Here is a 13823-nt window from a genome sequence, read left to right on the forward strand (position 1 = left end):
GTTCAGGCTTTACAGGGTTATTTTTTCCAGATCTTACTCTGGAAATCTGTCTGGTATCTTAAATGCACTGAGATGTGTTTTTTGTTGTTTGTCTTGTTGTTGCTCCCATACATCCTCACCCCACCCTGGTCTGTGAAGCTCCTGGTCCTGACCGTGTCCATATATCTGGACTGTGGTCTATCGGGGTCCAGCTTTATTCAGCCTTCACAGGGAGCTATGTACCGGGCCACCACTCTGTCCTTCTCATTACAGTCCCAACGAGCAGGCGGCCAAGGACATTGGCAGGTAAAGTATGAACTGCTGGCTGCACAGCGCTCCAAATTGTAAACCAGAGGCTATCATTGCGAATGTATTGTACCCCCTTTTTAACCCAATGCCATTAATCTGTCCAGCCTGTGTGTGCACGGCCTGCGATATGAGTAAACATGATGTATAAACGCATTATGTCAGTCAGTTTGGGATAAGTTTGACGCTTCTGTCCAGAGCAGAGATACAATCTTGTCAAGCAGCAGACTAGTGGAGCGCTGTGTCTGCACTCTCATCTCCTTTGTTGGCATTTTAGCTGCATGTAAATGAGCTCCATCTATTTACCACGTGTCAAGACGGAGAGTAACCACAGTGCGGGTGCCAGATATGTAACACCTCCCTCAGAGCCACTGGTTAGAGATGGGGGCATATCTGGGCTGATAATAAACTATAACATTAGCATAGCTGCAGCTGAAGGTAAAGTTTATTATCGGAATTCTCCTCCAGTTTAACCCATAAAGACCCAAACATCCACCGTCGACCAAAACCGTCTACTGATCTCAACTGTTTAATACCTGCTGATGAGTAGGATGGGCAAACTCACTTCCTGGATCAAACCAGAAGTGACAAGTCTAGGAGTCATTATAGACTCAGACTTTAACTTTAAGTCCCACATAAAGAAAGTCACTAAAACGTCATTCTTCCACCTCAGAAACATAGCCAAAATAATGCCGGTTATAAATCGAAAGGATGCTGAAAAACTGGTCCATGCTTTTATCTCCAGCAGACTGGACTGCTGTAATGCACTCCTTACAGGTCTCCCAAAAAGCAGCACAGACAGACTTCAGCTGATTCAGAACTCTGCAGCTAGGTTATTAACCAAAACCAAGAAGAGAGAGCACATTACTCCAGTGTTGGTTTCCCTGCACTGGCTACCGGTAACCTACAGAATTGATTTTAAGATACTACTCCTCAGTATAAAGCTCTAAATGGAACCGGACCAAGTTACATTGCAAACTCTCTGATCAATTATGTACAAACTAGAACACTGAGGTCATCAAACGCAGGTTTACTAGCGACTCCCAGAAATATTACAAAGAAAATGGGGGACGCAGCCTTCTAACTATGCACCAAAGTTATGGAATACAATTCCAAAAGACATTAGAGAAGCCAGTTCACTGAATATATTTAAAACCAAATTAAAAACATTTTTATTCTCATTAGCCTTTGAAAGGAGATAAAAATGGGGTCACAATTCAGTAACCAGGAATGTGCGGTTTTTCATTTTTATTTTATTTTATTGTATTTCTGTTTTTATTTTTTTATTTTACTGTATTTCAAATTTCATCTTATTTCTTGCACTTCAAAAATTCTATGTATAATCAAATATTTTAATGTGCGCTGCTTTTATTTTTATTTATTGTATTCTCTCTTTCATCTTATTTCTTGCACTTCAAAAATTCTATGCATAATCAAATATTTTAATGTGCGCTGTTTTTATATTTATTTTTATTTTATTGTATTTCTAATCAAATCTAAATGTATTTTAATATTGTATTTTTTTCAATCAATGTGAAGCACTTTGGGCTACAATTTCTGTATGAAAGGTGCTATACAAATAAAGTTTATTTATTATTATTATTATTACCTGCTGATCTATTAATCCAATCAATATATGTAAATAATTACTGTAAAATATGTAATATATAAATATTCGGTGCCATAATGTCACCACCGCACAGGCCGAGGGGCAGCAGCAGTGTATAGGGAGGAAATCTACCGTTCATGACTCAGAACCCAGACCTTTGGAATTCTCACCATTTTTAAATCTTATTTTTATTTAAATATTCTATTTAACCCATAAAGACCCAAACCTCCACCAGCGACCAAAACCATCTACTGATCTAAAATGTCTAATAACTGCTGATCCATTTATCCTATCAATACATGTAAATAACTGGTGTAAATGCAGTTTGTCGTCTTTTCATGGTCATCAGATATGACACATTTGGACGTTCAGAGGCTCCTTAGTAACCATGGAAACACCGTCATCTTCTACAACATTGATTCACCAGTAAAACCCATGGAGTTGGATCAATGACAGTGACAACATATCAATAACAAAAGTATTTTGAAGAGATTTCCACAAATGCACATTAGTTTAACTAACACATGTACCTGCAGTAATTATTCTATAGTATGGATTTGAAAAGACTGTGGGTCAGTTTCTCCACATCTTCTTTTCACCTCATAATATATATGTGAATCCGTCACATTGTGGTATCATATTGATTTGGTCTGCTTCAAACATATAAAAATTGGTGTAAAATACAGTTGGTCATCTTTTCATGGTCATCAGATATGACCCATTGGACGTTCACAGTTACCTGTTACCGTAATTACCATGGAAACACTGTCATCTTCTACAACATTGATTCACCAGTAAAACCATGGAGTTGGATCAATGACAGTGGATGGACACACTGGGTTTATGTCCAGTTAATGCTATATTTTACTGAAAAAGTCACTTTTTCTTAATTTTTTTTCTTTTTTGATACAATGATCGTAAAGTTTACTCTGAACTTTTATGAACATCTTCTGATGAGTCAATTAACCTAAAAAAAATAGATGATTTTCACTGGAAAAATGCCCAATTCGGAGGATATATTATTATAAATGGTGATAAATAACCCTAACCCAAATGACAGTGGATGGAAACACTTGAGCTTAAGTATAATTATTGATATATTTGTTAATAAGTCACTTTTTCTTCATTTTTTTCTGTTTTTAATGTCCTCCTGAGACCCAGTAAGTACAACTTTGTTTTTTTTTACATTACATAATTGCCTTGATGGAAACTGTATGATGCCACAGTTTTTTCAGATCTATATAGTTTTTCATTTAATGAAATGTCCTTTGCAGCTGGACAGTTTTTTTTTTGTTATTTTTTTAATAAAGCTGTGAAACTCTTGTCCACTACAGAGCACAAAATGCTTTGCTGGGTCTCAGGAGGATGTAAGTAATCTTCAACTTCAACATCTGAGCTTCTGTGAACATCTATATAATTCAGTAACTTAAATATAGAAAAATACACAAATTTTCACTGGCTTAATGCTCAACTGCAGCTAAATATTATATCAAATCAAATAAATTACACTTAACCCATAAAGACCCAAACATCCACTGGTGAACAAATGCATCTACTGATCTAAACTGTTTAATACCTGTTTGATCCAGTAATTCTATCAATACATGTAAATAATTGGTGTAAAATACAGTTGGTCATCTTTTCATGGTCATCAGATATGACCCATTTGGACGTTCACAGTTACCATGTTACCGTAATTACCATGGAAACACTGTCATCTTCTACAACATTGATTCACCAGTAAAACCCATGGAGTTGGATCAATGACAGTGGATGGACACACTGGGTTTATGTCCAGTTAATGCTATATTTTACTGAAAAAGTCACTTTTTCTTAATTTTTTTTCCTTTTTGATACAATGACCGTAAAGTTTACTCTGAACTTTTATGAACATCTTCATGATGAGTCAATTAAACTAAAAAAATAGATGATTTTCACTGGAAAATGCCAAATTCGGAGGATAATATTATTATAAATGGTGATAAATAACCCTAACCCAAATGACAGTGGATGGAAACACTTGAGCTTAAGTATAATTATTGATATATTGTTAATAAAGTCACTTTTTCTTCATTTTTTTTCTGTTTTTAATGTCCTCCTGAGACCCAGTAAGTACAACTTTTGGGTTTTTTACATTACATAATTGCCTGGATTGGAAACTGTATGATGCCACAGTTTTTCAGATCTATATTTTGTCATTTAATGAAATGTCCTTTGCAGTGGACAGCTTTGCTTTGTTTTTTTTTAATAAAGCTGTGAAACTCTTGTCCACTACAGAGCACAAAAATGCTTTGCTGGGTCTCAAGAGGATGTAATAACCTTCAACTTCAACATCTGAGCTTCTATGAACATCTATATGATCTGTAAATTAAATATAGAAAAATACACAATTTTCACTGGCTTAATGCTCAACTGCAGCTAATATTATATCAAATCAAATAATTACACTTAACCCATAAAGACCCAAACATCCACTGCAACCAAAAGCATCTACTGATCTAAAATGATTAATACCTGTTGATCCACTAATCCAATCAATACATGTAAATAATTGCTCTAAAATACAGTTTGTTGTCTTTTCATGGTCATTCGGATGTTCAGAGGCTCCGCAGTTACCGTGGAAACACCATCATCTTCTACAACATTGATTCACCAGTAAAACCCATGGAGTTTGACAAATTACAGTGGATGGACACACTTGAGCTAAAGCTTGATTGATATATTTGTTAATAAAGTCACTTTTTTTTCAGTGTTTTCTGTTTTTGATATAATAACCCTCAACTTTAGTCTGAACTTCTATGAATGTCTACATGATCAGTGAATTAAATATAGAAAAATACACAATTTTCACTGTCTTAACCCATAAAGACCCAGTGCTACTTTTGTGACACTTCCTTTGTTTCTTAAGTGATTCATCACCATTTATTATAATATTATCCTCTGTATTTTGCGTTTTTTCAGTTTAAATCATGTATTTTCCTATATTTCATTTAATGATAATGTCGATGTTGATAAAAGTTCAGATTAAAGTTGAGGGTTATTATATCAAAAACTGAGAAAACTGAAGAGAAAGTGAGTTTTTTTTGAGCAAATATATCATTAACTGAACATAAACCAAGTGTTTCCATCCACTGTCATTGATCCAACTCCATGGATTTTACTGGTGAATCAATGTTGTAGAAGATGACGGCATTTCCATGGTAACTACGGAGCCTCTGAACATCCAAATGGGTCATATCTGATGACCATGAAAAGATGACAAACTGCATTTTGCACCAAATACTTACATGTATTGATAGGATTAAAGGATCAACAGATATTAAACAGTTTAGATCAGTAGATGGTTTTGGTCGATGGTGGAGGTTTGGGTCTTTAAGGGTTAATGCTCAACTGCATGAAAACATATCAAATCAAATGCAGACATTAACCCATAAAGACAATAAAAGACAATAAAAATTGTTTGTCATCTTTTCATGGTCATCAGATATGACCCATTTGGACGTTGAGAGGCTCCATAGTTATCGTGGAAACACCATCTTCTACAACATTGATTCACCAGTAAAACCCATGGAGTTTGATTCAATACATTTGCTTTTACTTTCAGCTATTGATATCCTCCTGGGACCCAGGAAAGTGAAAGTTTTGTCTTTTTCTGTTCCTTTTTTTTTTTTTTTTTTTACATTAAACTGCACAATGGAACAGTTTTTTCAGATAAATTTTTAAAATGATTTTTATTCATTATTCATTTTTAATGGAATGTCCCTTGCAATGGACAGCATTTGTTTTTAAGGTAAAACTGTAAACTTTTGTCACTGGGTCTCAGGAGGATATATTTGCTGTAAAAGTCCCTTTTTGCTCCATTTTAGCTTACCGGCCAATAGGCGTAAGCTATTGTCGTCATCCGGCGTCGTCATCGTTGTCTGTCGTCTGTTACAAAAATTTCAATTGTCTTCTTCTCCAAAACTAAAATTCCGATTGACTTCAAACTTGGTATACAGCTTCTTTATGATGATGTCAACAAAAGTTAGTGAAATTATTTGGATCCAGATCTGATTCTGGATTTGGTGCGACTTTGAAAAATTTCCCCATTATAAGAGATAGGAAGTGGATCGATGCAATAACTCAGTAAATATAAATGATATCCAGTTGTCAATTTCTACAGTCCAGCCCTGATGGGGAGATGACCAAAACATAATGGTCACATGCTGATCAGGATCTTCTTCTGGATCCGGGAACTTATGGAAAATTTAACATGAGCTCTTATGGGGAAAAAATTTCAATCATCTTTTTCTCTGAAACTCCAGTTCTGATTGACTTCCAACTTGGTATACAGCTTCTGTATGATGATGTCAGCACAAGGTATTGAAATTATTTCGATCCGGATCTGATTCTGGATTTGGTGCGACTTTGAAAAATTTTCCCATTACAACAGATAGGAAGTGGATTGATCCAATAAATCAGTATCAATGATATCAAGTTGGAATTTGAATTTTTTACAGATCTGATTGGAATATGACCAAAACAGGGCTATTTCTGTAATGTAATAAACACACATAACTGGGTGATAATAAATGGCATCTGGATACATTTCCCAAAGCTTTTAATTTGGCCGGTAAGCTACAGGGCCATTGGTCCTATTTTTTTACTGTTGTTTACAGTGTTGTGTTAATTTTCCTTTTTTTTTTTTATCGTGTTTTTACTGAATTTTGACCACGTAACTGCTTTTTGGAGTTTTTCGGAGTTTGGGGGAGGTTGTTTGTTTGTTTGTCTGTCTGTTAGCAAGATAACTCAAAAAGTTATGGACGGATTTGGATGAAATTTTCAGGAAATGTTGACACTGGCACAAGGAACAAATGATTACATTTTGGTGGTGGTGGTGGTGGTGGGGGTCTGATCTGCCTTGGCGGAGGTCTGTGCTCTCAAAGTGCTTTTCTAGTTTCCTTTTTGTAACTGTCTGAAAATATGATAAAAATCAATGCAAACTTATAAGACAACAAAATACACTTCAAATAAACTTTCATTCAATATTTTCATGTCTTGAATAAATGACAAACCTCCCACTAAAACTGATTGGAATATGACCAAAACATGGGCTATTTCTGTCATATAATAAATACACATAACTGGGCAATAATAAATGGCATCTGGATACATTTCCCAAAGCTTTTAATTTGGCCGGTAAGCTACAGGGTCATTGGTCCTATTTTTCTGTTTTTGATATAATAACCCTCAACTTTAATTAGAGCTTTTTATAAAAATCTACATGCAGTAAATTCAATATGGGAAAATACCTGACAATCACTGGGGGAAAAAAAGCAAAATACATAGAATAATATTGTAAGAAATGATGATAAATCACTTAAGGGAAAAAAAAAAATGCATTTGGGAACTGACCCAAAAGTAGCTGTAGGTCTTTATGGGTTTAAAAAGCTCCATAATGAAGGCTTCAGTTTCATGTTGCAGTTGATAACAGCTGGTAGCTTGTAGGCATTTCATTCTAATTTTCGTCTTTTTTAATCTCCCTTTCTTTTCTGTCCACATTCCTAACTACTGTCCTTTTTTTTTTTTTTTTTTTTTTTTTTTGCAGGGCGATCATGGAGAGGAGACTGGCAGCCAGTATTAACATTCTCTCCAGGACTTCCACAATGTAAATCCTATTTGACCCTGAACTTGACATTACTTAGCACTCATCTTGCCACATCCGCTCATAGGAGTTAAAATATTCCTCAAATGTACAGACACACACATACACGTACATTTCCGTCTGTTTTTTTTTTTTTTTTTTTTTTTTGTGTGTGTTCCGGTTACCTAGGAAACAACAACAACCGAAGGAAATGGGCTGCATCTGAACACCTTATCAGTTTTCCCCCATCACTGCAGCGTGAACGGCGGATAGCATTTAGAGCAGTCATATGTTTGTATGCACCGATTAACCTCCCCCTGCTAATGCATAATCACAAAGGGAACAAAACTAACAGGCCATGGAGGATAGAGAGGAAGCCGAATAGAAAATGCAGCGTTAAACCTGTTAACCAAACAAAGGTTTAGCCTAAAAATAGAGGAAGCGCTTGGATTAGTTTTTGGAACGAGGGTGGCGTCGGAGGCAGTCGAGGGTTTTATGTATGGGGATCGCAGGTGTGGAATGGATCCGATTCAGTCAGAACCAGACGTTAAACATAGACGTTCATGCTTAAATTTGGGTTATTAGTTTGTTTTTCTGGCATATTTCACAACCCACGAGGGAAATGTTCAAAGCACACAAGCAGTTTTACACTTCATACCATAAAAGCCTGTCGGGAACAGTTTGACAATATTGCTTTAAATCACTAGGGCCACAATCACTGCTAATAACAAACTGTTGTAGAAGGTTATATAGCTGTGTTCCTTTTAGAAAATATTGTTTAGTTCTTTTTAAAGACAGCTTCTTTGTGAGAAAACACACCGACACATGCTGGTATTTGAGGGCGTAAAGCAGGGGTGTCAAACTCATTTTAGTTCAGGGGCCACGTTCAGCCTAACATGATGTAAAGTGGGCTGGACCGGTAAAATAATAACATAATAATATATAACTAATATGAACTCTAAACTTTTCTTTATCTTTTAGAGTGAAAAATGTAAAATTACATCATGAAAATATTTACATCTAGAAATTATCCCTTTAAAAAAATGCAAATTACTTGAACAGCTATGAACAAACTGAAATTTATGAAGAAAAAAAGAGCAAATTTATCAATATTCTGCCTCATCTTCTCATTTATCCCATAAAGATTCCAATATCCACCATCGGTCAAAAGCACCTGCTGATCTAAACTGCTGATCCACTAATCCTATCAATCCATGTAAATAATTGGTGTAAAATACAGTTTGTCATCTTTTCATGGCCATCAGATATGACCAGGCTCTGTAGTAACCGTGGAAACACCGTCATCTTCTACAACATTGTTTCACCGGTAAAACCCATGGAGTTGGATCAATGACAGTGGATGGATACACTGGGTTTATGTTCAATTACTGATATATTTTACTGAAAAAGTCACTTTTTTTCCAATTTTTTTCTGTTTTGATACAATGACCTTTGAGTTTACTCTGAGCTTTTATGAACGTCTACATGATCAGTCAATTAAAACACAGAAAAATAGATGATTTTCACTGGAAAAATGCCAAATTCAGAGGATAATATTATTTAAAAAAGGTGATAAATCACTTTGAAAAGGTTAAATAAAGAGAAAAAATAATTTAAGAACTGCCACAAAAGTCCCACTGGGTCCTTATGGGTTATATATGTGCAGTACAACTTACAGATCACAGTGAATCTACAAATACATAAAACATTTATTAACAGGCAGAATATTATTAAAATTGCATTTATTTCTTTTAAGACTTTTCAGGTTGTTCATATTGTTCAGGTTATTCACATTTTATTGATAGTTTAAGGATAGTTTCTTAATGTAAATATTTTCTTAATTTAGTGTTTTTTTGCACTAAATCAAAGAGAAAAAATTGGTGTCATTATTTATAGGTTATTATGATATTATTATAGAGTTCGATGCCCTAACTTGCACTTTGCAAATTCAAACCGCGGGCCGGATTGGAACCTTTGGCGGGCCGGTTTTGGCCCTGGGCCGCATGTTTGACACTTGTGATCTATATGATCAGTCAATTAAACATAGAAAAATAGATGATTTTCACTGGAAAAATGCCAAATTCAGAGGATAGTATTATAAAAAAAAAAAAAGGTGATAAATCACTTAGAAAAGGTTGAATAAAGAGAAAAAATAATTTAGGAACTGCCACACAAGTCACACTGGGTCCTTATGGGTTATACATGTACATTGCAACTTACAGATCACAGTGAATCTACAAATACATAAAACATTTATTAACAGGCAGAATATTATTAAAATTGCATTTATTTCTCTTAAGACTTTTCAGGTTGTTCATATTGTTCAGGTTATTCACACTTTTTGTGAAAAGATAGTTTGTAAATGCAAACATTTTCATGCAATTTGACTTTTTTTTTTACACTGAAACAAAAAGAAAAACATGGAGTTGTCATTATTTATAGGTTATTAGGATAGTACTTTATTGGTCCCGCCCCACTTTAGATTGACTTAGACTGAACGTGACCCCTGAACTAAAATGATTAATATCTTCAGTGTAATTTTTGCATTTCACAAATTTATCCCAGGAGCCGGATTGGACCTTGTGGTGGGCCGGTTTTTGGCCCACAGGCCGTATGTTTGACACCCAGGCATGACACCTAAGGCATGATAATGTGTCGCACTTCACATTATATGTAGAATAGACTTCATTTTGCCATTTGCACACATAAATCGCAGTATAAGTAGGCTACATTGGAATTCTTTAAACAAAAACAACATGCAAACACAGCGAAAACATATAAAAGCAGTTATTGCACAGACAGACACAAATACACACTGTAAAATTTTTAAAAATTAAATAAATAATAAAAATAAAAGTACTGTGAGGTAGAACAAGTTATTGCACATTCAATTAAAATATTACATGTTTTTATGTTTTTTTTTTTGGTCTTTTAGGTACTTTTGGAAAGGTGAAATCCAAGATGCAAGTGAATTTCTGATGGTAAGCTTTGTGAAAATGTAAACAGAGCTGCAGATAATTCCATGTTGAAACCACAAGCAGAAGTTTAAGACGTTATTGTCATTCCAGGTTGTGAAAACAAAGACCTCCAGGACCCGACACGTCATAGATTATGTGAGGTAAGTATTTTCTGCAATGTAATGGTCATTGGAAGTCATTGTAAATCCTTTTTTATTATTAAAATGAGCTTTAGCTGTGCCAAAATTAAAGCTTCCGTGTAATTAGGATCAACCCATTCTTTGCTCAAAATTTAATTACTTCAGAGCTTACAAGTACTTTCTAGTTGCCAGCAGTGATGTTCTGCAAAAGCACCACATTAAACAATTTGTTTTATTTTGGTGCTGCTTATTCAATGTAGAACTGTAAATATTACCTGAAGATGTAGCACAATAGAGTTTAATTGCTTCGGCTTCAAAATAATTTTCAACAAAAACATCCTCCTACAACAGCAAATCAACGAACATTTTAAATGTGTGTATTTTATTTAACCCATAAAGACCCAGTACTGCTTTTGTGGCAGATCCTAAATACATTGAACCTTTCTTAAGTGATCTTTAATCATTTTTTATAACATCATCTTCTATATTTAGCATTTTTCACTGTAAGGCATGTATTTTACTACATTTAATATCCTATACTTAATTTAGGTGCTCAGATAGAGAGAGAGAGAGGAGAGAGAGAGAGAGAGAGAGAGAGAGAGAGAGAGAGAGAGAGAGGAGAGAGAGAGAGAGGAGAGAGAGAGAGAGAGAGAGAGAGAGAGAGGAGAGAGAGAGAGAGAGGAGAGAGAGAGAGAGAGAGGAGAGAGGAGAGAGAGAGAGATGGAGTCAAAGATTATTACATTAAAATGAGAGAAAACTGATGAATAATTGACTTTTTTAGCTGAAAGTAAAAACAGGTGTCTCCATCCACTGTCACTGATCCAACTCCATGGGTTTTTAACTTGTGAATCTGTATTTTACACCAATTATTTACATGTATTGATAGGATTAATGGATCAACTGGTATTAAACATTTTAGATTAGTAGATGGTTTTGGTAGCCAGTGGCTGTTTGGGTCTTTATGGGTTAATGTCATTGACATGACATGACATACAGGGTGGGGAAGCAAAATTTACAATATTTTGAGGCAGGGATTGAAAGACAGTGTATGACCAATTAGTTTATTGAAAGTCATGAGAATTTATTCGCCACAAGAAAATGTACATAATAGAAAATGTTTTTATTCTATGTGTCCTCCTTCTTTCTCAATAACTGCCTTCACACGCTTCCTGAAACTTGGCCAAGTGCTCCTCAAATATTCGGGTGACAACTTCTCCCATTCTTCTTTAATAGTATCTTCCAGACTTTCTCGTAATAGTTTTGCTCATAGTCATTCTCTTCTCTACATTATAAACAGTCTTTATGGACACTCCAACTATTTTTGAAATCTCCTTTGGTGTGACGAGTGCATTCAGCAAATCACACACTCTTTGACGTTTGCTTTCCTGATTACTCATATGGGCAAAAGTTTCTGAAAAGGTATGGATAATAGTGTTAGGTATGATTATGACATCAATATATGTTTGGTTTCAAAACAATTGACATAGTGCCTGCTGAGAAAAAACAACTAAATGTTCATTGTAAATTTTGCTTCCCCACCCTGTATGGTATGATGTGATATGATATATGATATGACATAATATGATATTATATGGTATGACATCATATGTTATATGATATGATATGATATATGATGTGATATGACATCATATGATTTATGATATGATATGACATAATTTGATATATGATATGATATATGATATGATATGACATAATACGATATATGATATGATATGATATAATATATGATATGATATGACAACACAATATAAGATATGATTTATGACATGATATGAAATTATATAATATGATATATGATATGATATGAAATTATGATATATGATATGAAGTGACATTTTTCGCTGCAGTTGAGCATTAAGCTATCAGTGCTGCATATTGGGTATTTTTTGTAAAGCTGTATCTGTATTAATCTTGTGGATTTCCTCCAGCGAAAACTGCATATTTTACAATCTACAATAGATGTGAACATTTGAGAATGGCTTATAATCATTTGGGGTGAGGATGAGTGCTTCGTGCTCTGTGGCCCCTGTTGAATAGAAATGTTTAAAAGCACTTTCCCTGAGTGTTCCCGCCGGAGCCTACCTCTGTTATTTTGTGAACTGAGGGGTATATGTAGAGTATGAGTCATATCCGTAGTATATAAACAAAGGTTATGCCCTGTCAGAGTCTAGAGTAATGTTTTTGTGTGGCTCCCTTCAAGGTCTGTCCACCCATATGCAAACCCAGAAGTCCTCAGCTTCCCGGTGGAGGACGGCAGTCTGGCGTACATGAAGTGGATGGATGAAGCCATCCCAGATGACTGAGTGATCATTAAGTCAAAGTCAATCTCCGCTCGGCCTGCAGCCAAACACGGAAGCTGACTGTGGACGCACACACACAGGCTGCTGTTTAAACTGTGTGGACTGAAGGGTTCAGGAAATGGACCGATAGACAACAGTTAAAACAGGACGGTAGGACTTTTTGTAGTCTTAACCCTTTATCGGGCAAGTGACTATTTTTGGTCATTTCCATATACATTACAAGACAGTGACAGCAACAGTTCCAGTGAGGACAGTGAGTCAACAATCTGAGGTCCAATGTGGTCTCCAGGGTCTGTAAGGTCCACCTCTGCATGAACAGTGAGTGGACCTGCTTTGTTAGGTACCATGAAGTAATGGTACTAATGTAAGGAATGATGTTCAAAGGGATAATGTGGATGTGGACAGGGGTCTTGTGTTGGTCTAATGTTCTAAAAGTGATGTTCTAATGTTCTAAAATACATGTTCCTTTCACCTTACATGTGTTTCCTTGTATTTTTTTATATTTACTTCTTGGATTTTTTATAGGGATGTCCGATATTGGCTTTTTTGCCAAAAACCGATATGCCGATATTGTCCAACACTTAATTTCCGATTCCAATATCTACCGATACCGCTGCCGAAATATGTGGGATATTAAACTAATTTTAGGTAACATCACATATCTCCTATCATGGAATTAACACATCATGCCTAATTTTATTGTGATGCCCCATTGGATGCATTTTCAAATGCAACAAGGCTTTCAAAATGTAAACACTGTCTGTGGAAAGAATACATACTTCAACTTAAGTTGTGGAAAAAATGCCATATTTATGTATTTTCTCTCCCTCCCTCCATGAGTCTACTACAGTGTGGCAACTCTACTGTACAATTTTGAAAACTGCACAT

At 35.2% G+C, this 13823-nt stretch overlaps 1 pseudogene; it reads left to right on the forward strand.

Moving 5' to 3' along the window:
- Window positions 1-13198, forward strand: part of LOC115430418 (protein CutA homolog) — a 39963-nt pseudogene extending 26765 nt beyond the window's left edge.
- Window positions 13199-13823: the final 625 nt, after the last annotated feature.

The sequence above is a fragment of the Sphaeramia orbicularis genome, chromosome 12 (genome assembly GCF_902148855.1).
Source record: "Sphaeramia orbicularis chromosome 12, fSphaOr1.1, whole genome shotgun sequence".
Taxonomy (NCBI): domain Eukaryota; kingdom Metazoa; phylum Chordata; class Actinopteri; order Kurtiformes; family Apogonidae; genus Sphaeramia; species Sphaeramia orbicularis.